Source organism: Silurus meridionalis, chromosome 28 (assembly GCF_014805685.1).
Source record: "Silurus meridionalis isolate SWU-2019-XX chromosome 28, ASM1480568v1, whole genome shotgun sequence".
Classification (NCBI taxonomy): Eukaryota; Metazoa; Chordata; class Actinopteri; order Siluriformes; family Siluridae; genus Silurus; species Silurus meridionalis.
Genome location: NC_060911.1, coordinates 11,333,996 through 11,358,116, shown reverse-complemented (window position 1 = coordinate 11,358,116; position 24,121 = coordinate 11,333,996). Strand labels below are relative to the sequence as shown.

Genomic DNA, 24,121 nt, shown 5'->3' with positions numbered 1-24,121 from the left:
TGTTGTAGTTGAACGTGTAAAAGAAAAAAACGCAAACACAAGTGAGTACACCTCTCACATTTTCACATTTCAGTAACCATTTTAGTTTATCTTTTAAAGTGACAATTCTTTAAAAAATGCAGTATAAACATTTTATTAATTTATTCCCAACAGTTCTCTTCATTTTGTAGCGTTTCTCTCGGCTGCACTGCTGTACGTGTCTGTGGATGTTAGATTTTTTTTGTCCAATCAGATTTCAGCCTCTATGTGCTGCCATGTCAATCTCATCTGCCCAGAGCCTTCAGAGTCAGTAGTGCTGGCAGATATATCTTAAACTTTCTTAGCAATAGCTCTGTTTCTTTAACCAATCAGATTTCATATTTGCCTCACAGGGCAGCTAGCTGGCCCAGTATAGCGTCAGCATTTTTCCATCCTCTGATTGGTTGTTCAGAGGGAAACTGTTACAGACAAGTTCGACTGGCAAAACACGTCTGTAGCTCTGCACACATTAATACATCTGAGTTAGACTTTTTACACTCACCAGAGAAATTGATTTGGTCTCAGACATACTTATGTCTGTTGTGAAAAGCGCTATACAAATAAACTTGACTTGACTTAAAAATAAATTTTGAAGAAAAGCTAGACATGGTGAGGAGGTCGGCCAACCCCGAAGCTATCTAGCGTGTCTCAGCCCGGGAAAGGGTTTGATCTCCACTTCCAGACCAGTAAATACGAGTGGTAGCACTGGATTACAGCCTCTGAGGAGCGGTGCAGATTATATCTGCATCTCTGGTAAGTAGCTTGTATTTTATGTAAATTGTTAATGTTTTTGTCATGTTATTAGACAAATATTGATTCTGAACTGCTTGAGATGATGTAGGTGCACAGTTGCGGTGGTAGTGTAGAGGTTTGGAGTCTTAACTGGGTTTCTTGCTTTAGTAAAATGGTATTATAATGGTAATAAATATAAGTGGTAAAAAAATGGTAATAAAATGATATTCACCCTCCAAATGTGAACTGTCTCTCTCTCTGTAATGCCACACGTTGTTATATTGCGTTTTTGTATTGTATTGATGGTTTCTATAATTGCGACGTGATGGTGGTATTAAGAGGTGGATTAAGTCGGCTACGTCCCCACTGAAGGTCCTGGTACCAAATGCACGGCCCACCACTGTAAAAATAAAACTTGGATATATTTTAGTATAGTCAATATGCAGCTTGTGTAGCAGTACAGATTTACTGTCCTCTGAAAATAACTCAATATACAGTCATTATTGTCAAAAGTGAGTACAACCTACAGTGGGGCAAAAAAGGTCAGCCACCAACTGTGCAAGTTCTCCCACTTAAAAAGATGAGAGAGGCCTGTAATTCTCATCATAGGTACACTTCAACTAAGAGACAGTATAGCTATTTATCTTATCTTACCCTATTTATCTTACTGCTGTTTATTGTAAATAGTCCACAAATGCACTTTTGTTTAAATGCTAAATGCATTTCATTGGCTTTGTACATGTACCTTGCACAATGACAATAAAGTTTAATCTAATCTAAGATAATCTAAGATAATCTATTATTATTTTTCACTTCCATAGTATTGTCCCTTGAGAAGATATACAAAAATGGTTGCTGAAATATATACTGTATATATATATATATATATATATATATATATATATATATATATATATATATATATATATATATATCTCCTTAGCCTTCTTCTACCTATTTAACCCACTGCACATGACTAAACCATTTCAATCGTGCCTCTCTCACTGTCACTGCATTGTCCCTACTGTACATGTGCGGCCCTTCTAATAAACTAATTTTTTATCCTGCCCATCTTCGTCACTCCTAATGAAAATCTCAGTGTCCTCAACTATGCCACCTCAATCTCCACCTCCTGTCATTTAGTTAACACCACTGTCTCTAATCTATACAACATCATAGTTCTCACCACCGTCTTATAATCTTTCCTCTTCACTCTTGCAGATATGCTTCTATCACAAATCACTCCTGCCAGTTTTCTTCACCCACTCCACCCTGCCTGCACTCTTTTCTTCACCTCTCTAACTTTTTTCTTCACACTCTCCTTACTTTGTATAGTCAACGCCAGGTACTTAAACTCATCCACCTTCTCCACCTCTCCAACCACACCACTCCACTTGCTATCATTCACACACATGTACTCTGTCTTAGTTTCATTCCCCTTCTCTCCAGCATGTATCTCCACCGACTAAATCCACAAGCACACAATGCAACTCCTTCTGACCCCCCCTCTCTAGCAAATAAAGCATATGCAGTGCTCTTCCTCTGCATGAAACCATACTGTTGCTCACAGATGGTCACCTCTTCTCTCAGCCTTCAGGCTTCCACTACTTTTTCCGATAACTTCATGGTGTAACTGATCAACTTTATTCCTCTATAGTTACTGAAGGTCTGCACATCTCCATTATTCTTAAAAATCAACACCAGCACACTCCTTCTCCATTCCCCAAAAAACTCACTGCTATCTCTCCTAAACATCTCTTTATGCTTCTACTGGTAAGTCATCTGGTCCAACCGTCTTTCCACTCTTCATCCTCTTATTCGCTGCTCTCACTTCCACCTTACTTATCCTGTGCACTTCCTTCTTTACCATCTCCACATCATGCAACCTTCTCTCTCTCTCTTATTTTCAGGACAACCTGAAAAGAGGCATTAGGAGAGCCAAACATACATACAAAATCCACATAAAAGACCAAAAAACTCATTTCTAATCCTGTCCATCCTCGTCACTCCCAATGAAAATCTCAGCATCTTCAACACTGCCACCCCTGGCTCTGCCTCCTGTCTTTTCAGTGCCACTGTCTCTAAACTATCAATATTGCAGATACCCATCTATTGAACGGCTCTATCAATCCTGAATGGTATATAAAGGTCTTAGAGCAACACATGCAGGTCTTGGATATTTAACTGCATACTGCATCTATTACAATAGCATGACTTCGTAGTACAAGAGTTCGGGAGCAGAACTAGCCTGCCAACAAAGGACAATCAGAACTGTTGAGCACATAATATCCTGTATTAGACACATATGAGACAACATACCTCCCCCAAAACTTTAGCAACTGGTCTCTCTAGTTCCCAGATGTATACGGACAGAGGACCTGATGACACAGTGTTAAACATGGCCCTGTCCCATGGCCTTGTTTGAGACCTGTTACAACCATCAAATTAAAAATGACCTTATTTTTTTCTTCAAAATTATATATATATATATATCCTGTGCAACAATGCACAGGATAAAATAAATTAAAATTCAAACTTAAATGTTTAACTTAAATGCACTCATGTGTACATTAAATAATAATGTACAGGCCCTCTGGCCTGCTGAAAGGTTGTAAAATTAAATGTTCTTTCATAAAAACAAAGTGCATTCAGAACAAGTGCAACTGCTTAAAGATACAACAATACAACACTATCACTGGGAAACTTCCTGCCTTTTCAAAAACCTCCACCACAGACGGAGTGCGCGTGCTCGGAGGGGTTTTGCTTTTCTGTGCCGTGTTCCTCTCATATTCAGCATAGCGATCGGTATGTTTGAATTTCAGGTGATAAATTAAACCCGACGTGGAGAAAGTCTTTGCAGACGCACCCCCTCTTGAAATTTCGATTACATGTTTTGCAAACCGCTATCCGTGGGTCTTTCTCAGATATACTGAAATACGTCCACACCGACAAGCACGTGCAGGCAGCGGTTTCTGTTTGCGTCATCACAACAAACTGTTTCAGTGGCCGAATATTCGGTGCATCCCTAATATATATTCTCTTTTTTAACATTTGATCTGTTTTTTGTTTTATTGTGAATAGAATATGGATTTATGAGATTTGCAAATCATTGCATTCTGTTTTTATCAGAGGTGGGAAAAAGTACAAGTACTTCATTACAGTACTTAAGTAGATTTCTCTGGTATCAGTAGTTTACTTCGTTTACTTTCTTTGAATTTTGTACATTACATTTTCAAACCAGGCTTGTTACTTTAGTTTTAATCTATTTAGTTAAATATTTATATTCTTCTTCTCCTCATTGTGTGCCGTTTTCAGCCCATCAACTTATTTCCTGTCATTGTGTGGCTTTTTCAATCTAGTGTATCATTTCCTGGCTCTCACACACTACAGATGTAGGCTAGTTTACAAAGTTCACAAAAAGCAGGGCAGAAGGCAACAAGACGTATGGGGCTGACAAGGAAGAGACAGAGGGAGTTAGCGATTTAAACACGACTGAGAACAGAGACATTCCTGATCACCATCATCTTTTCTCTGCTTGCGCTCTATATGGTGGATACTCAGCCTGGACACATTCATTAGGTAACAAAATGTGACATTAGTTTATATTAATTAGGGCTGTCAAAATTAACGTGTTACTAACGCATTAATGCAAATAAATTTTAACAGCACAAATTTTATTAATTATCTTGATTGATCGTACAGAAAAGAGCAACAAATCATTAAAATATGTAAATGATTTACTTTTATTTGTATACACTAATAATAACAACAATAAGCTGTGCTTTTGTAAAATAAAGAAAAGACACAGGGTGCGCTCTTTGCCGTCTCTGTCATCTCTCTTCACAGACACATAAATTAAACAACCTGAATCTCAGTGAATATTTGCCTTACAGACATAATAAATATGTGAATAGAACTACTACTTTTAAATATGTAATCCATATAAAAGTTTGAAGAGGTACAGTTTCTCCGGTATCACCTCATTACCCGTCCAGCAAAATGTTTTGATGATTTATGTAATTCAAACCACCATAATTACTTTAAAATATTTACAAGTATATTTTGTCTTCATGATCTATGTTGAGTATTGTTTTACTAATAATAAAGATACATTTGCATAAGCATCCATATTTGTCCATAACTATGTTGATTAGAGTATTAAAAACATGAACAGTCTAAACTTGAGGTACATTTAGAACTAGAAATGTGTGATTACGTTGTGATTAAGCAACAACTTCCCTTAGATGTCCATAAAGCAGAGTCCCTGATTATCTTCAAGCGACAACTGAAGACCTACCTCTTCCTGAAATACCTAAATTAGCACTTTCCAAGTTTGTAGAATTCGAGTTATATTTATATTAAGTTTGTAATCTTGCGTACCAGTGTAGATTTATTCATTACTAGAGATTTAAAGCACTTTTGTACGTCGCTCTGGATAAGGGCGTCTGCTAAATGCCGCAAATGTAAATGTAAATGTAATCAGGAGTTAAACCATGACAATCATGCTATTAATCGCGATTAAATATTCAAGTCGATTGACAGCCCTAACGTAGAACTAAACACACTAAAAACTGTGAAGATGATAGTGGACTTTAAGAAAACACCCTTCAACATTACTCTCCCTCACAATATACAACAGCCCTGTGTCATCTGTGGAGAACTTCAAGTTTCTGGGCACTACCATTTTCCAAGACTTGAAATGGGAATCCAACATAAACTCCATTCTCAAAAAGGCCCAGCAGAGGATGTACTTTCTTTGCCAATTAAGGAAGTACGGTCTGCCACAGGATCTGTTGATGCAGTTCTACACTGCAGTCATTGAATCTGTCCTGTGCCCCTCCATCACCATCTGTTTTGGAGCAGCAACAAAACAGGACAGTAACAGACTGCAGAAAACAGTTAAAACAGCAGAAAAAAATCATTGGTGCTCCTCTGCCCACTCTCTAGGACCTGTACCATACAAGAACCAGAAACCGGGCAGGAAAAATCACTACTGACCCTTCGCACCCTAGACACAACATCTTTCAGCTCCTCCCTTCTGGCAGGTGCTATAGAACTTTGTTCACCAAAACTGTCAGACACAGGAACAGTTTCTTCCCCCAGGCAATCAGCCTCATTAACGATTCACCATAATTATATTCCCTGCTTCATAATATATTTATAATTACTGCACTGTCAGAACTGTCAGTCATCACATTATCCATATATGTTACACACACTACGGCTGCTGTATATTGTAAAAGTCCTAAATACTGTCATTTCCACTACCATGCACTCCCACACTTTATGTACATCACTGATCTGTCATATAATCTGTATCCCTATTTAATCCTCATACTGTCTTATATTGTCTCACATTGTCTTTATTGTCTTGTATTGTCTATTATTTATGACTGTACTTTGAGAATCACTAACAGCTGAAACCAAATTCTTTGTGTGTGTCAACACACTTGGCCAATAAACCTGATTTTGATTCTGATTCTGATATTAAAGTCCAGTTACCAGCTTGACACTAAAACAGCTAGTAGTCATGGCTATTTTTTTATTTACAATGTAAAGTACATGTCAAAGCCCAAACTTTTTTACTTTAAAAAGTACTGTTAGTACTTTAACTTTTACCATAGTATTTTAAAGCATGAGTATCTCTACTTCTACTTAACTGAAGGATGTGTGTACTTTTGCCATCTCTGGTTTTTATTTGCAAACCCGATTCCAAAAAAGTTGGGACACTGTACAAATTGTGAATACAAAAGGAATGCAATGATGTGGAAGTTTCAAGTTTCAGAATACAACATAGATGACATTTAAAATGTTTAAACTGAGAAAATGTATCATTTTAAGGGAAAAATAAGTTGATTTTAAATTTCATGGAATCAACACATCTCAAAAAAGTTGTGACAAGGCCATGTTTACAACATCTGCAAATGTCTGGGGACTGAGGAGAAAAGTTGCTTAAGTTTAGGAACAGGAATGTTGTCCCATTCTTGTCTAATACAGGCTTCTAGTTGCTCAACTGTCTTAGGTCTTCTTTGTCGCATCTTCCTCTTTATGATGCGCCAAATGTTTTGTATGGGTGAAAGATCTGGACTGCAGGTGGCCATTTCAGTACCCGGATCCTTCTTCTATGCAGCCATGATGCTGTAATTGATGCAGTATGTGGTCTGGCATCGTCATGTTGGAAAATGCAAGGTCTTCCCTGAAAGAGAAGACATCTGGATGGGAGCATATGTTGTTCTAGAACTTGGATATACCTTTCAGCATTGATGGTGCCTTTCCAGATGTGTAAGCTGCCCATGGCACATGCACTCTTGCAACCCCATACCATCAGAGATGCAGGCTTCTGAACTGAGTGCTGATAACAACTTGGGTTGTCCTTATCCTCTTTAGTCCGGATGACATGGCGTCCCAGTTTTCCAAAAATAACTTCAAATTTTGATTTGTCTGACCACAGAACAGTTTTCCACTTTGCCACAGTCCATTTTAAATGAGCCTTGGCCCAGAGAAAACGCCTGCGCTTCTGGATCATGTTTAGATATGGCTTCTTTTTTTGACCTATAGAGTTTTAGCTGGTGATCCTTTGCCCAACTTGACTTCTAAGAGACACTGCCACTCTAAGAGGAACTTTTTATACCCAATCATGTTGCCAGTTGACCTAATAAGTTGTAAATTGGTCCTCCAGCTGTTCCTTATATGTACACTTAACTTTTCCGGTCTCTTACCTGTCCCAACTTTTTTTGAATGTGTAGCTCTCATTAAATCCAAAATGAGCCAATATTTGGCATGACATTTCAAAATGTCTCACTTTTAACATTTGATATGTTATCTATATTCTTTTGTGAATAAAATATAAGTTTATGAGATTTGTAAATTACTGCATTCCTTTTTTATTCACAATTTGTTCAGTGCCCCAACTTTTTTGGAATAAGGTTTGTACATTTTACACAGTGTCCCAACTTATTTAGAATTGTGGTTGTAGTTAAGATGTTGGACTTCTAATTAAAACATAACCTGAAATAAACTACATAATATACTCGACATTAATGCTAATGGCAGTTGACAATAACATTGCCCTATACTAATTGCTTTAAATGAATTCTTCAACACCATTGCTGTGTGTTCTCCAACAGTTCAATGATTAATCTTGGTGCCACTAACAAATATAAGGTGAATAATCCTTCTATTATGAGTTTCTGTTGTAAAGCTCAATGGAAAACATTTCATCCTACATGCTTCTAGTGTTTGTGAAAAGCAAGCAGTGGTCTTTTGCACTTGAATGAAAAAGCATTATCGCTTTTGTCCACTAGAGAGCAAGCTAGTGCAAAAAAGCCAGCCAGCAAGTAATCTATAGAAATCCATCCATCCATCCATCCATCCATCCATCCATCCATCCATCCATCCATCCATACACTAAAGGGAAACTGCATTTTGTGTCTGTGGTAGGAGTAATAACAAGTAAGATGATCTATCTATTATGACAGATTGAGACATGAAACATATAATAAAATTAAATGTACATCATCTCTGTACCTTGTTTGAGAATTACACACTTGCCTTCAAACCTCCTACCAGGCTATGTGACATTCGCATAACAAAAGATCTCACTGCTTTACTGTCCTCACTTTGCTGTGATTAAATAATCTCTTTCACCTCCACTCAAAACATCATGTGTCTCTATTTCTTCCACGTTGTAATAAAGAACTTTCTTTTTTATACAATACTGGATAGAATAAGGCATATTTCAGTTTTTCAGCATCAGTATTTATTTCTTTATTCATTCAATACTCCAGCACTTTAATATGATATTTTTTTTTACTTTCATCTTTGCTTAACCAATAGGTTAAACAACCAGTAGGTGGTTGCAAAAGTATGCATACCCTAACCTAAAATAATGTACTTCTAGAATGCATGGTGGGGGAAAATTGGAACAGAAACAAAGAGAAACAAGTAGAAATCATGAATGCTACTGTCACAATGACCTTTGGTTTTTGTTACCAATCTGTATGCCAGAAAGTCCCCTAAAATATACATATTTTGTAATTTTCTAACAGAATCGAGGAAAAACAATTTCAAACATGTGACCTTGACATGATCTTGAGCTTGTTTGAATAGTTTACCTAAGTCTAGTCAGATCACCTGAAAACATAATGCCTCCATCACACATTATGAAAGAGGAAGAGAGAAATCATTCTGATAAAGGATAAACTAAAGAGGTCCAATGCTTCTGTATGATTCAGGCAATTTAGTTTAGATTAGATTAGATTAGATTAGATTTAACTTTATTGTTGATGTGCAAGGTACATGTATATACATATATACAATGAAATGCTGTTAGCATCTAAACAAAAGTGCATAAGTTACCTATTTACAATAAAAAGCAGTAAGATAAAAAGGGTATGAGGTCCATATGAACAGGGATAAGTTGCTGTTTCAGCTTCAATATTAGCTTGGAAGTTTTAACAGTGTTAAAAGATGAGCTGAAATCAACAAACAACATCCTGGCATAAGTGTCATGGTTGTACAGGTGAGTCAGTGGAAGTGGCATCCTCAGTTGTCCTATTTGGGCAAATTAGTATTGTCTAGAGTGAGTGGCAGACAGGCTTTAAGATGGGTGAGGACCAGTCTTTTGAAGTACTTTGCGATGACATGGGTGAGTGCTATGAGACAAAAGTCACCAAGTTCTGTTGCAGCGGAGTGCTTTGGCACTGGCACGATGGTAGCAGACTTGAAGCAGTTGCCTGGGTCAAGGACAGTTGGAAGATGTCTGTGAAGACTTTAGGGCTTTCCATGCATTCACCCCGCCCAGGCTAGCAGACACTTCAGAGTTGCAGAGTATGAGTGGGTGCTCACCTGGTAATAGCTCTGCCTTGAGCATGGGTTTTATGATCCCCTTTTCAAAACAAGCGTAGAAGCGGTTGAGCTCGTCGGGGGGTGAAGCAAAACTGGTTGGTGGTGCCCTGCTTGGTAATTTGAGTTCAGTGATGGCCTGAATCCCTTGCCACATGCATCCTGGGTCAGCAGAGTGCTCCTCGATCTGCTGTTTGTATACATGTTTGGCTTTGCAGATTCCCCTTCTCAGATTGGCTCTGGTGACGCTGTAGGTCTCCCGGTCTCCAGACCTATAGGCTGTGTTGCATGCTTTGAGCAGAAGACGAACCTCCCGGTTCATCCAGGGCTTCTAATTGGGAACACTATGATGTTCTTTTGTGTGGTCATGCGATCCACAAACCTATTAAATGAATCATATCCGGCTCTTGTTGATTTAAATCATCATGGTTGAGTTCTAGTTCTATTTCAAGCCTCCTGACTGCCGTGATAATCACCTAGACAACTTTGCGCGCGCGTGTGTGTGCGTGTGTGTGTGTGTGTGTAGGTGTGTGTATACCCTAACCCTGATTCCAGCTTTCCAACATAGTCATGATGTTTCCAGCTTTCCAACATAGTCATGATGTTTCATGCTATGATTTCATGATATTTGCAATAAATGCCACTGTCGTATATCAAATACATTTTTTCTTGCCTTGTAGACAAGTCAGTCCACATGTTCTGTACTTCATATGGAAACATCGACATCTAACTATGGTTGGGCTACAGATAACAGGGTTCTTCGAAGGTTAGTGATGGCATTGTTTCATTTCTTTTTTGACAGGGTGTGTACATAACAAGCTTTGCTGGTGATAGCAGCACTCTGTGATGACTGCTCCTAATTGTTGGTGTTCGCTTTATTAGCATCACTAGCATCAGTGTGTTTCAGTAGGTGAGTCAATGGTAGGCCCAACTGACTAGTGAGCCAGTGCCCACATACCTGGTTTGTCTTTGAAACACCATGTGCTGTTCCCAGTTTATTATATATTTTGCATATTATAAATTAAAAATACATTTCAAAGGAGTCCAGAGTTCCTTTCTAGGCAGATTTATGATCTGGCAGACATTGCTTAGTGATTCAGATGGTGAGAATGGACAACTCAGACATTCATGACATTCAACAAAGTCAACAAAGTCCCCCTTATGGCTTAGTGATTGGTTTCACTGCCCTTGAGGGGCCTGATTATGCCATCAGTCAAAGCCAGGATTTTTTTTCAGTCGGATAATAAGACAGAAACTACCTACATATTGCCAGTGTTCCAAAATAGGATGCTTATAAATGCACTTCATCCAGATTACACAAAAACATAAAATATAATGTTACCAGCATACACTGGCAGTGTCATATATTAGTCAATTTACAGTCACTGGATCTACAGAAGTTTCTCCTTCTGTTTACCAAATATGGTTAGGAGAACATTGATTTTCTGAATTTGGTGTAGATTTGAGTGAGCTAAACTGGTTCATGAAGGTAAGAGTCACCATAAATGCTTGATAATCCCAGGTACGTCTGGAAAGAGACGCGGTTCACTATGTCCGAGTCGAAACACAAGTCGGGAAAGTGATCCAAGGCGGTCCACGCGGAGAGAGATAGAGTCTGTGTCGAACGGTAGGTAGCGGGGATAAGCATACGTGAACACACATCAACACGAACACACAGGAACACACGTGAACGGGCATGAACGTGCAATAAGGGGAGTGTGGGTGAATGTGGGGTTTATATAGGCGCTGGGGATGAGCGAGTGAAATGAGTCTCAGGTGTTTTCCATGAAGCCCGATTGCGAGCAGCTCCGTCGAGCGGGGCACGCACTAGAGAAGGAGCGAGGTGCTTAGGGGAATGCCGAAGTTTGACAGCCGCCAAAGGGGGCGTGGCAGGGGGATTCCTGAGCGGAGCCTTCTGCGAAGACCGGGAGCGGGGGGACCTCCCCCACAGAGCCCCTCAGCGGAGACTGGAGGCGGGGAGACATCCACCACAGAGACCTGAAACGGAGTGGCACCCTCAGCGGAGACTGGCAGCTGAGCGACTTCCTCTGCGGTGGTCTGGAGCTGAGAGGCGGTCACCACGGAGACCCGGAAAGGCATGACGTCCCTGGCGATGACCTGAGGCCGGGCGTTCGCTTTGGCGGAGAGCGGAGGTTGCACGATGCCCACCGTGGAGGACTGGAGCCAAGAGAGGTCCTCTAGGAGACCTGGAGAGAAGAGATCTCCACCACGGAAACCCAGACTGGCACAACGACCTTGGTGGTGACCGGAGGCTGAGGGACGACCACCCCGGCGACCTGGAACGGATCGTCGTTATAGGGAAGGTCTAGAATGGAGCCTCTTCCCCCACGGGGACCTGGAACAGAGCGACAACCTTGGCGACCCCCGGAGCCGGGATGGAACTCTCAACGGGGCGTACAGGCTGGAAGGCCCCTTGGATGAAGACCAGAGACAGAGTGACGCCCATGATGGGTAACTGAGGCCGAGCCACGCCTTCGACGGAGTCCTGAGGCCAGACGACGTCCTTGATGGAGCTCAGAGTCCAAGCAATGACCTCGGCGGGGTTCCTTGGTGTGACGTCACCCTCCGGGGAGCTCAGGGGTGAGATGCCACTTTCCCGGGAACTTGGAGGCGAGACGTCGCCTTGGGAGGAGCTCGGGAGCGAGACGTCGCCTTGGGAGGAGCCTTGTGATGTGGCGTCTTCTTCAGGGGGACTCTGTGACGTGGCTTAGCCTTCCGAGAGACTGTGGGGCAAGCCGTCGGCTTCGGAGGAGCCCGGGGGCAGCGGTCCGACGACCCTTTCGCAGTCCTGGAGTGGAGCTGAGCTCTCTGTGGATACCTGGAGCGGAGCTGAGCTCTCTTGGCGGACCTGGAGCGGAGCTGAGCACTCCTGGAGGACCTGGAGCGGAGCTGGGCTCTCCTGGAGGACCTGGAGCGGAGCTGAGCTCTCCTGGAGGACCTGGAGCGGAGCTAAGCTCTCCTGGAGGACCTGGAGCGGAGCTGAGCTCTCCTGGAGATTTTGTGCTCATTTAGCCACAAAAGTGTTATTAAAGTCAGGTACTGATGTAGGTAACACAGGGGCACTGACAGGCTGGAACAGGTTTGGGTTTTCTAGTTTAAGTGTAGGAAAAATGTAATGCTTATGCATTCAAAGACATCCTTTGTTCAGTACTATTGTCCATATAGTGCACTTTTAAAGGCACTATTTTCATGCGGATATGGAGGTGGAGGCCGAAGTAACAGCAAATAAAGTTTTATTCTACAGAATAGTCAAGGTCAAAAACAAGGCTAACAGCAATATGACTGGAAAACTGATGCGTAGTTAACAAGTCCAAAAGCACTTAAAAAAAAAAAGCAGACTTAATGATAAAACAAACTTAACAAAAAAGAAAAAGGACACCCAGCCCAGCAGCATAGCTGCAACAGCAGTGAAGCAAACATCAGCAAAACAAAACAAGACAGCAAAACAAGACAGTAGTGTCTTCTTAAGTGCGTTATGCAGGAACTGATTGCCCTTGTAGGGCAAAAAAAAAGAAATATTTATGAGTAATTATAACAGGTTATAATTAACTACAAATATTTACATTACAGTGGGCCAAATAAGTATTTGACACACTGCCGATTTTTAAAGTTTTCTCACTTCTAAAGAACAGAGAGATATGTAATTTTCATCATAGGTACATCTCAACTGTGAGAGATAGAATCTAAAAAAAAACCCAGAAATTCCCATTCATGATTTTTTTAAATAATAAATTTCCATTTTCTTGCATGAAATAAGTATTTGATACAATATAAAAATAGAACTTGATATTTGATACAGAAATTACCTTTGTTTACAATTACAAAGGTCATGTACAGATTCCGGTAGTTCTTGACCAGGTTTGTACACACTTCAGCAGGGATTTTGGCCCTCTCCTCCATACAGGTCTTCTCCAGATCTTTAAGGTTTGTTGCTGTCACTGGGCAACACAAAGTTTTAGCTCCCTCTATAGATTTTCTATTGGGTTTAGGTCTGGAGACTGGCTAGGCCACTCCAGGACCTTGAAATGCTTCTTACAGGGCCCCTCCTTAGTTGCCCTGGCTGTGTGTTTGGGGTCATTGTCATGGTGAAAGACCCAGCCACAAACCATATTTAATGCTCTTACTGAGGGAAGGAGGACGTTGCCCAAAATCTTGCAATACATGGCTCCATCCATCCTCCCCTCAATATGGTGCAGTCGTCCTGTCCCCTCTGCAGAAAAGCACCCCCAAAGCATGATTTTACTCATCCTTCTTCCTCCAAACACGGCGAGTGGAGTTTAAACCAAAAAATTGTCTATTTTGGTCTCATCTGACCACATGACCTTTTCCTATGACTCCTCTGGATCATCCAGGTGGTCTTCGGCAAACTTCAGACGGGCCTGATGTGCTGGCTTCAGCGGGATTGCACGCGCTGCAGGATTTTAATCCATGATGGTGTAGTGTGTTACTAATGGTAACCGTTGAGACTGTGGTCTCAGCTCTCTTCAGGTCATTGACCAGGTCCTCCAGCTCTTTGGTCTTGCTCATAGTGGAGACTTTGGAGACTGATTGATTAAGTGTGTGGACAGGTGTCTTTTTTTTTTTTTACAGGTAACAAGCTCAAACAGGTGCAATTACTAATACAATAATAAAAATCAAACAATGTAATTTTCTGTTACAGTTGAGGTGTAACTATGATGAAGATTACAGATCTCTGTTTGTCACACCAAGACGTACTTGTAAAGTGCCTTATTAGTGGTATCTCCTTGAAGTTAGCTGGAGAGGCCAAAGAATGTCTGTTTATTGCCTTTGTGTCATTTAGGGAAGGTGCTTAGGTGCTTGTAAAAGCCCCTAATACAACTGTAGAGGTTGAGACCGAGAAAAAAATCTGAAATTTATATGCAGATGTTAAGGGTTAAAAGGGGTGTCTGGGACATGAGATCCAACTAATCAACAAATGATCCTACACAGACGCTACACCCCACAAATCCCATAGCGTCAACGCACCCTCAAGGAAATCTATCTTCCTGGTAAAAACTTAAATAAGTTAATATGTGAAATAAATATATAACCATACCTACAAGGGCACAATCACTGACACACATATGGCAGCTCACAGCACAACTCGCACAATTCATTAGTTACCGTAACCAGCTTTGCACTAATGCTTCAGTTAGTCCAGGATGCAGCAGCAAAAGTCTGTACTAGATCTAGAAAATATGAGCACATCATCTCTGTTTTATTCAGTCTACACTGTAAAATACTACTACTGACGTATAAAGCATTTAACGGTCTCACACCGCAGTATCTGAGTAAACTTCATCAAAAATCAAATCAAATTTTATTTGTCACATACACATACATACAGGGCACAACATGCAGTGAAATGCTTTTTACGACTGTCCGGCATTAGGGAATAAAATGGGGTGAAAAAGGAGAATAAAAAAAAAATATATAAAAACAAAGAAAAAGAAGGCAGATAAATAAAGTATAAAAACTATATAAAAAAAAGAATATATGAGGATATAAAGATATATATATATATATACACACACAAAAAAATGCTTATGGCAGTGTGCAGTTAAACAGTAAACAACAGTAAACAAGTTAAGCATGGTTTTTGATTGTCCATAAAGTGTCCGTGTGCGGTCTGGTGTGGTGTAAAGTGACCATAAGTGTCCGTGTGCAGTAAGGTGTGGTGTAAAGTGTCCTTGTGCGGAATAGTGTGGTATAAAAAATAAGAATATAAAAAATATGAAATGTAAAGTGCACTGTGCTGTGCGAGTCCAGTGTCTAAAGTGTCGTTGCACAAAAAGTGAGATATGTGCAGGGAAAAAGGTCTGATGATGGAGAGAGTGGGCCAGTTTTTTAGATCCTGGGTGTTTCCTGGTTCAAACTCCGAATGGCCTGCGGGAAGAAGCTCCTCCTCATTCTCTCTGTGTTTGCTTTCAGGGAGTGGAAGCATTTCCCCGAATGCAACAAAGAAAAGAGTCCATTGTTGGGATGGCTGAGGTCCTTCACAATCTTCCTGGCTCTGGTCCACCGCGTGCTGTAGATGTCCTGCAGGTTAGGGAGCTCGGTGTGGATGGTACGTTCAGTTGAACGCACCACCCTCTGGAAGGCTCCCCTGTCCTGCATGGTGCTGTTCCCGAGCCAGGAAGTGATGCTATCCATCAGAACGCTCTCAATGGTGCAGGTGTAGAAAGTCTTTAGCACCTGAGAGGGTAGTTTAAAGTCCCTTAAGCATCTCAGATGGTACAGACGCTGCCGGGCCTTCTTCACCAGGGTGTTGATGTGACAGGACCAGGACAGGTCCTGTGTGATGTGAACACCAAGGTACCGGAAACTGTCCACTCTCTCCACTGGGGTCCCGTTGATGTTTAGCGGTTGGTATGACCGCTCCCGCTTTATGCTGAAGTCCACGATTAACTCCTTAGTCTTGCTGACGTTCAAGAGAAGGTTGTTCACCTGGCACCATCTCTCCAGGTTTTTAACCTCCTGTAGGTTGGCCGTCTCGTCGTTGTTGGAGATCAGGCCCACCACAACAGTGTCGTCAGCAAACTTGATGATGGTGGTGGAGTTGGAAGTGGCCACACAGTCATATGTGTACAGTGAGTACAGCAGGGGGCTCAGAACACAACCCTGGGGAGCTCCAGTGCTGGGGGTGGATGAAGTGTGTTTTCCCACCTGTACGGCTTGTGGTCTGTCAGTCAGGAAGTTAGAGATCCATTGACACATTGTCAGGCTGAGTCCCAGGACCTCCAACTTAGAGGTGAGTGTGGAGGGAATTATAGTGTTAAATGCTGAACTGTAATCCACAAACAGCATCTTTGTAATTCCCGGTTCTTGGTCCAGGTGGCTGATTGTAGTGTGGAGAAGATGTGCAATGGCGTCCTCAGTCGAACGGATCTGACGGTACGCAAACTGTAGTGGGTCCAGTGTGTCTGGTAGTGATGCAGTGATAAAGTCCCTGACCAGTCTCTCAAAGCACTTCATCACTACTGAGGTCAGAGCTACAGGGCGGTAGTCTTTAAGGCAGGCGGGCTGGGGTTTCTTCGGGACAGGAACAATGGTGGACTGTTTGAAACATGAGGGGACAACAGAGTGTTCCAGTGACAGGATGAATATCTCAGTGAACACCCATGCTAGCTGGTCAGTCAAGGCTTTCAGAACCCGACCTGTGATGCCATCTGGTCCTGCTGCCTTCCTGGTTTTCACTCTCTTGAATGCCCTCCTTACGTCATGCTTCGAGATGGTGAATGTGTATACCTCTCTGGCTCTCTCGGCGTGCACGCTGGTTGTGCCACTAGCGTCGCTAGCGTGGTTAGCTGCAGCTTAGAAACGAGCATAAAAGGTGTTTAGCTCGTCTGCCAGAGAAGCGTCCGCATCCACCATTCTGGATGATGGTGTTCTATAGTCCGTTATTGTCCTTAGTCCCTGCCACAGGCTCCTAGAACCACCTTGTTGGAACTGTGACTCTAGTTTTCTCCCGTAGCGCCGCTTTGCATTCTTCAACGCTCTGCAAACACTGTAAAACGCAGCCTTGTATTCATCCATGTCCCCGGTGGCGAGCCCCGTGTTGTAGGCAGCGGAGCGGGATCTCAGAGCGTCACGGATGGTTTTATCCACCCACGGCTTCTGCTTGGGAAACGTTCTGTTTTTTTGCACCGTATCATCCTCTAGTTTCCCGATGAATCCCACAACCGCTTCCGTAAACATGTTGACTTCATCAGAGCTGCGCGGGAACATGTCCCAGTCTGCGTCATCCAAAGCGTCCTGCAGAGGGGCCACCGATTGGTCAGTCCAGCGCGCGACCTCCCTCTGTACCGGAGCTTCCTGTTTCAGCCTTTGTTTGTAAACAGGCATGAGGAAGATGGCGGCATGGTCTGATTTCCCAAACGGTGCCTTGTAGCTGTTCTTTAGTGTTGTATAGCAGTGGTCCAGTGTTCATTGACCCCTGGTGGGGCAGGTGATGTGCTGATAAAAGTTCGGTATTGCGCACTTGAGGTTGGCACTGTTAAAATCATTACCATTATGATCTCCCATGCCTACCTAGATCAAAAGGTGCAGGCTATTTGTTGGTACCTCATATAATGAAAACTACAGCAGGGGCAGATATTTCTCTTACAAAGCCCCACAGTTATGGAACAGACTTCCAATTAGTGTTTGGTACTCAGACACAGTCTCAGTGTTCAAGTCGAAGCTAAAAACATTTATTTAGTCAAGCCTTTGATCTGTAGATTTTTCTTAGGTAAAGGAGCGGATCTGGAGGGATAATGGATATAGAGTTTTTTACGGAACTTGGATATTTGTATATTTGCTCTCCCTTTTAGTTATGCTGCCATAGCTATTCTTGTCAGAGTCCCCAACTTTACAGTGTCCTTAACCTTTTTACAACAATTAGGATACTTAATAATCCATACCTTTCTCTCCCTGTCTTCCCGGCCTGCCTCTGGATAGGTGTTCTCTTCAATTGGAGGCCACACTGTGTTTCTCATCAACAGCCTGGGATCCATGAAATTACAGTTAAGACAGATGGCTTTGGACTGTACTTAATGTCATCAGTCTGCTACACTGACTCAGGACTACAATTTGCATTTAATCACCATTACTGCAAAACTCAATATCGTGTAGCTGTAATAAATGGACATTCGGTGCCACCCAGATGAGGATGGGTTCCCTCTTCAGTTTCTCTCAGGGTTTCTTCATCAAGCCACCTCAAGGAGAATTTCCAAGCCACAGTCATCACTGGCTTGGTCATTAGGGACAAACTTAAACTTTTAAAGAACATTCTCATTGATGATCAGATTTATGATCAGATGCTGATAGGCCGACACTCTAAATATGTGGGAGGGAACTTAATAATCATGCCACAATCTATATTTACTTCCCTTTCAGGAACTTGTGCTGCATCGAAAATGCTTTGGGATTGCCTCGCATTGTTCACGCTCTGAATCACGTGTAAAATCTGGCCAATAGGCAGTCGTGACCTCATTGGTGGGCGACCAGGAAGCTACAAAATGGGAGCAACATCAGCTTCTGTTGTTTAGGTAAGCGCTTTGTGTCTGAATCTGTGCAGCATGGCTAAAAAAGCAAACAAACTTCCGCATGTGTGTCCCTCCTCTATCTGAAACCCCTCCGAAAGGGAAATCCGTTCCGTACTATCAAGGTCTCACAGCGAGCCCTACGGGACTTAGAAGTATGGAGAGAACCTACCTTCCTGTCTCAAGGCCTTGTCCTGGGTCCTACATCCCTGGCTGGTTGAACTGGAAAACAGACACCCTTTTGAGGCAAGGGCCGAGGCCCGGGGAATGGAGCAGGTGGTGGAGCAGATATAGCAGAGATATTATAGAGCCCAGGTGGATCTGTTTGCGACTCAGGAGACTTCATACTGTCCACCCTCTGGTTCTCTCTCTCTCACCCAGCCTCTGCTCCCGGGAGTTCTGGAGAGAATCCGACAGGAAGGAGCTCGACTCCTCCTGGTGGCACCTCGTGGTCGGGAAGACTTTGGTTTATGGACCTGCTGTCCCTCCTTGAGAGACCTCCTTGGGAAATTCCCCCCAGGAGGGAACTCCTTTCACAGGTAGGGGGAACTCTGGTTCATCCCCGCCTAGAGTTATGGAAGTTGAGGCCCCCTCTCAGGGGCCACAGCCACCCTGAGGTAGTAGAGACCATTCTCAATTCCATAGCTCCCTCCACGAGGAGGTTGTATGTCGCTAAATAGCATCTGTTCACCACGCGGTGTGAGCACCACCAGTTGGACACAGTTAACTGCCCGGTTGGTCCAGTTTTGGAGTTCCTGCATGAACAGTTTTCCATAGGGTTGGCTCCATCAATTCTGAAGATTTATGTGTCCACTATCGTGGCTTATTGTACCCCACCAGCAGGGCAGTCGCTGGGAAAACACCTTCTCGTGACACGTTTTCTACGCTGCACCCTGAGGCTGAGGCCCGGGATACTACCCAGAGTGCCTGGCCCTCAGGTATTTGTCACGGGGCGGAGCTCTCTTTCCCTCAGGGAACTAGGGTTACCTATTAACCTAGAACCCTACACCCTACGATGAAACTACTCAAACATTGACCAAACATATTTCCAAAGCCTAAACCGGGCCGAAATATAGTTCGACACAGGACTCCCTGTCTCGCTCTTACTACCCTTCCTACTGTTCGTGAGAGATGATGAGAATTAGATTGTTAACCAGTATTCATGCTCCCAGCACGTCGCACCACAACTGACCCAGCACTGGACTGACTGATCTGGTAAAGGGTCTGCCACCAAGGGCAAATTTGGCGGTATCACATCTGATGGTCCAGAAGGCACAGACAATACCAATTCGATATCCTTCACTAGGACTAGTGAAACCGAGGAACCCACCAACACCTATCTTTGGGCCATTGGCCTACCACCCGCTTGTGGAGTTTAGAGTACCAAAACCCACAAGTCCATCTCATCTAAGGATGTGGACTCCTGATGCCGGTGTATCCATTACTAAAGAAACACTGGCTGGGTGGGAAATAGGAGAATCTCTTCATACTTGACTCTTCAACAAAGAGCGATGCACATGCTTCAATTTATCTAAATCTACCAGAGCTATGGTATAAACAAAACCTCCAGGTTTAGGCGCCTTCACCACCTGATACACCACTGGACTCCAGAGTTCCTGGATCTTATAGCAACCTTTCACACAATAATTGCAGAGATAGACTAGCTGTCAACTGTGCAGTTATAGAATCCAAGGCGGATGCGAAGAAGAGCCGCGCCAGAAATGTGAGCGTGCAGAGCGCAAGAAGAGCCAATTTAGAGAGCCGATTCAAGGAGCCAATTCAGTGAGAGGAAGCGCACGGAGCATGAGGATGCCGAGCCATAAGTCAGAGCACGTTGAGCGCGAGCAGTGCCGAACCAGGAACCGGAGCGCGCTCAATGCGAGCCAAGCAGACCCGGGAACTGGAGGTAAAGTTAAATTAAACCTGGGAAAATGCTGGAGTGTAATCAGGGCAAGCTTTGAAGACAATCTGGCACCGAATGGAGGTTTCTGGCGTTCTTATATGTGTTTAAAATATGGACGCCATTTCCATGTAGCAGGTTGGAGGGGGGCGGTTTCTCCGTGATGAAGGCGGCAATGCCGGAAGTGCTCAAGCGGGCTGACACTAGCTGCCCCTCTCCCAGATGTGCATCCCGAACACCCAAATCATGCTGCACCTTACAATGCTCAGTGGCCACCTTCAAATGCTTCTGGGCTCCATTAAAAGCCACTTGCAGCCTGGTCTGGTGTTTCAAAACCCATTCATTCACATTACCAGACTCAATCCCTTGGTCTCTACCTAATAAAAACTACAGGAAGCTGTGGCTCCTGACCAAACATTAAAAATTAAGGAGACTCACCAGTTGTTTGATGAGGGGTAGTGTTGTAACAAAAGAGCACTTGCAGGAGAGCAGATGGCCAACCTATTTTCTGGGAATTCAGTAATGTAAGGAGGAGAATTAGCAAAGTCCTGTTAAAGCGCTCACATTGGCCATTACCTGCCAGATGGTAAGGGGTAGTATGGGACTTTTCAACATAATAAAGACTGGAAAGTTGCTGGATAAGGAATAACTCAAAACACCGGCCCTGACCTGAATGAATACGATCACCAGAAACTGAGCCATGTTCTCCGCCCTATGATCTCCAGTGGGAATTGCCAACCTATATTTGGTGAAGACATCAGTCATCACTAGGACATTTTTATACCCAGAATGTGAAGGCTCAAGCAAGGTGAAATCAATTGGCAAAATTCCATTTGGTCTGGATGCTTTCAAGTGGTCCAGGAAGCTCTGAGCAACAGGCTGCGTGTCGTTAGCAGCCAGACACCTCTCACAATCTCCACACAACTTAGCTACATCAGACATCAGACCAGGCAAATAACAGCGTTGCCACACAAACTCAATGGTACCCATGTCATTGGTGCATATGTGTCAAGAACTCACCATGCAAAGCAATGCTCTTTGCCATTAGGACAAAACACATAATGATGCAAAATCTCCTCCATTTCCATAAACCGATCCCACTGATGAAGTAAGACCAAAGCAATCTTCAATGTCTTTCACCACTCCTCAGCTGTAGGAGGTATTAGTCACCTCCAGAAGGCCAAAATGTCAATGATTACCGGATCTGCCTCCTGTAACGCCTTAATATCACCCACCAAACCACGGCTTGAGTCACCTGTGTGACCTTATTTACCTTCAAAGCTTGCGTCACAGCAGCTGGAACCTCTGTTCCACTCAAGGTGGATCGATAATCAGTAGGAAATATCAAACTCAAAAACTGCAAGCTGGACAGCCCAGCATTGCTCAGTGGCCCCAAGCTTGGCGGTAGGTAGAGGATAGAGCGTATTTCTGTCTGTAAAGACAACACACTTATGCCCCAATAAATACATTATGCCTTTAAATCCTCCCATTACAAATGACTTAAAACGACCTCCAACCACTCTAAATGCTGAGGCACTGAGTAAGAAAACACTATGTCATCAAGATAAAGGAGAAGAGAGGCACCCTGCTGGTCCCCGCACATTTGCTCCATTAGACACTGGAAGATGCTTGGAGCATTACAGAGGCCAAACATCATTCTATTCCATTCAAACAACCCGAAAGGGGTACAGGAAGCAGTTTTGTGTTTATCACCTTCAGTGACAGGACCCTGGTTGTGTCCACCGGCCAAATCCATAGTGGAGAACCAACATTCCGCTGTCAAAAAAATCCAGTGACTTCTCAATGCGTGGCAGATGGAAGGTGTCCTTTCTCGTCGTTGCGTTTAACTGGCGGTAGTTAAAACACATGCGCAAACTATGCGGCTCTATATCCTAACATACACAAACAAAAATAAGAAAAAAATACCTAAGCTATGCGGCTAAGACTTACCCATAGTAGGATAGGAAAGGACACACAGCCAGTGAAGCAGTGAAGCAAATCAAGTCATATGATCTACTTTTTGATCAACTATCAGTTGACCTTGTGACATGATGATAAGCCTACAGACAGTTTCGTTGACCCTCTAATTGTCATATTGTTTGTCACAGAGGAAAGACACAGGTACTCCATTGTCAAACCAAAAAGACTGTTACATCATCATGACCTATAGCAGGGATGCCAGACCCTGCTTTGACATGCCACAAAGATCATCTGCTTTCATGCGAGAATTAGTTAAAAGCATGCTGCTCCAGGAAGCCTATTCTGCTGTTTCCTTGAGTTATCTTCCACTTTGCATGCCTAACCAATGATTCTGACCAACCCTGACAGATAGAAGGAGTGGAATAGAACTGGCTTCTTTTACCGTTATTCATTATTTACCATGAGTGATGAACATAACTTTGTAACTAACTCTAAGAAAATAGTAAATAAGGTAATCCTTTTGAGCTCCATTTTGTTTGATCTCTTCCGCCCCCATATGGTATAGTCCTTTAACTCCGCCCCCATATGGTATAGTCCTTTAACTCTGCCCCCACTAGTTAGTGTGATGCACACATGGAAAAGGAAAGTCATGTTGCTAAAATGCTCTGAAATCGTACAAGGTTCTCAAGGAAAGTAAGGGATAATTGAGCTGGAACGGGAACAAGGTACTGTGTTTGATTTGTTTAATATGTGGGTCAATCTATTTAACTGTGAAGAAGTGTTTTAATGTGTTGTTATCACTTATGTCATGTGATACGTCAGTGTCACATGACACTCACATCTGTGACATCATTGTGTGACATCACAAAAGGGCTTCTTATAAATGGCTATTCGTGTTTATGTTTGTAAGAGCTGATTGTATTATTTGTTATTTATCTGTTCTGTAGCTCTTACGGTGTTTCACTAAGAAAAGTTTTTTTATCAAGGAAAGGTAGATTTTGTGTTTCCCAAAGAAAAGGCTGACGGCTGAACACAAAATAAAGGCTTTTTGAAACATCAGTACGCTTCACCTTGTCTGGCTGGGGGTTTGCTACATCACTTTTGTAAACAAAAAGAAGAGACTGAAGTCCTCCACAGGTTCTGACTGACAAATTATGGTCACTTTTATTTATATAAACCATATATATACATGGTTTATATAAATAATAGTGACCAATAATTTGTGACCAATATTTTATATGTACTGTAGATTGACTTCTCCTTTGCTAAACTTTTTCTTAAGCATGTTCTCTCAGCACCACTGCTGCTATATAAATATGAAGTATCATAACACTATGGAGACCGAGGCATATCCTGAGTCACATAAAATATAGATTAACATGGCAGAGGTAGAGCTGCATCTTCTTGGAGACAGAACAGGAAAAGAATGTCTGGTTTTATTTAATCTTTTTTATTTTTTATTTGCACTACAAAGGCCTGTCTGTGGAAGGGCCATGCGTTAAAATTCAGAACATGCTTAAGTAATTTTATGATTTGCTGTTTGTCTGAAACAAAGAAAAAAATGTGAATTATCTGTACCGTATCATTTTGCATAGCATGATTTTCTTTCCATTGCATTGTTTTGCATTTAATCGCATGACTTAACATCGGTAGCTACATGTGC

The 24,121-nt window shown here is 42.5% G+C and overlaps 1 long non-coding RNA gene across 1 annotated transcript; it reads left to right on the top strand.

Annotated features, from left to right (window-relative positions):
* The first annotated feature begins 627 nt into the window (after window positions 1–627).
* LOC124381321 lies at window positions 628–12,479 on the top strand. Its single transcript, XR_006924832.1, has 3 exons — window positions 628–771; window positions 10,275–10,360; window positions 11,117–12,479. It is a non-coding gene; the product is annotated as an uncharacterized LOC124381321 (long non-coding RNA).
* The last annotated feature ends 11,642 nt before the right edge of the window (window positions 12,480–24,121 follow it).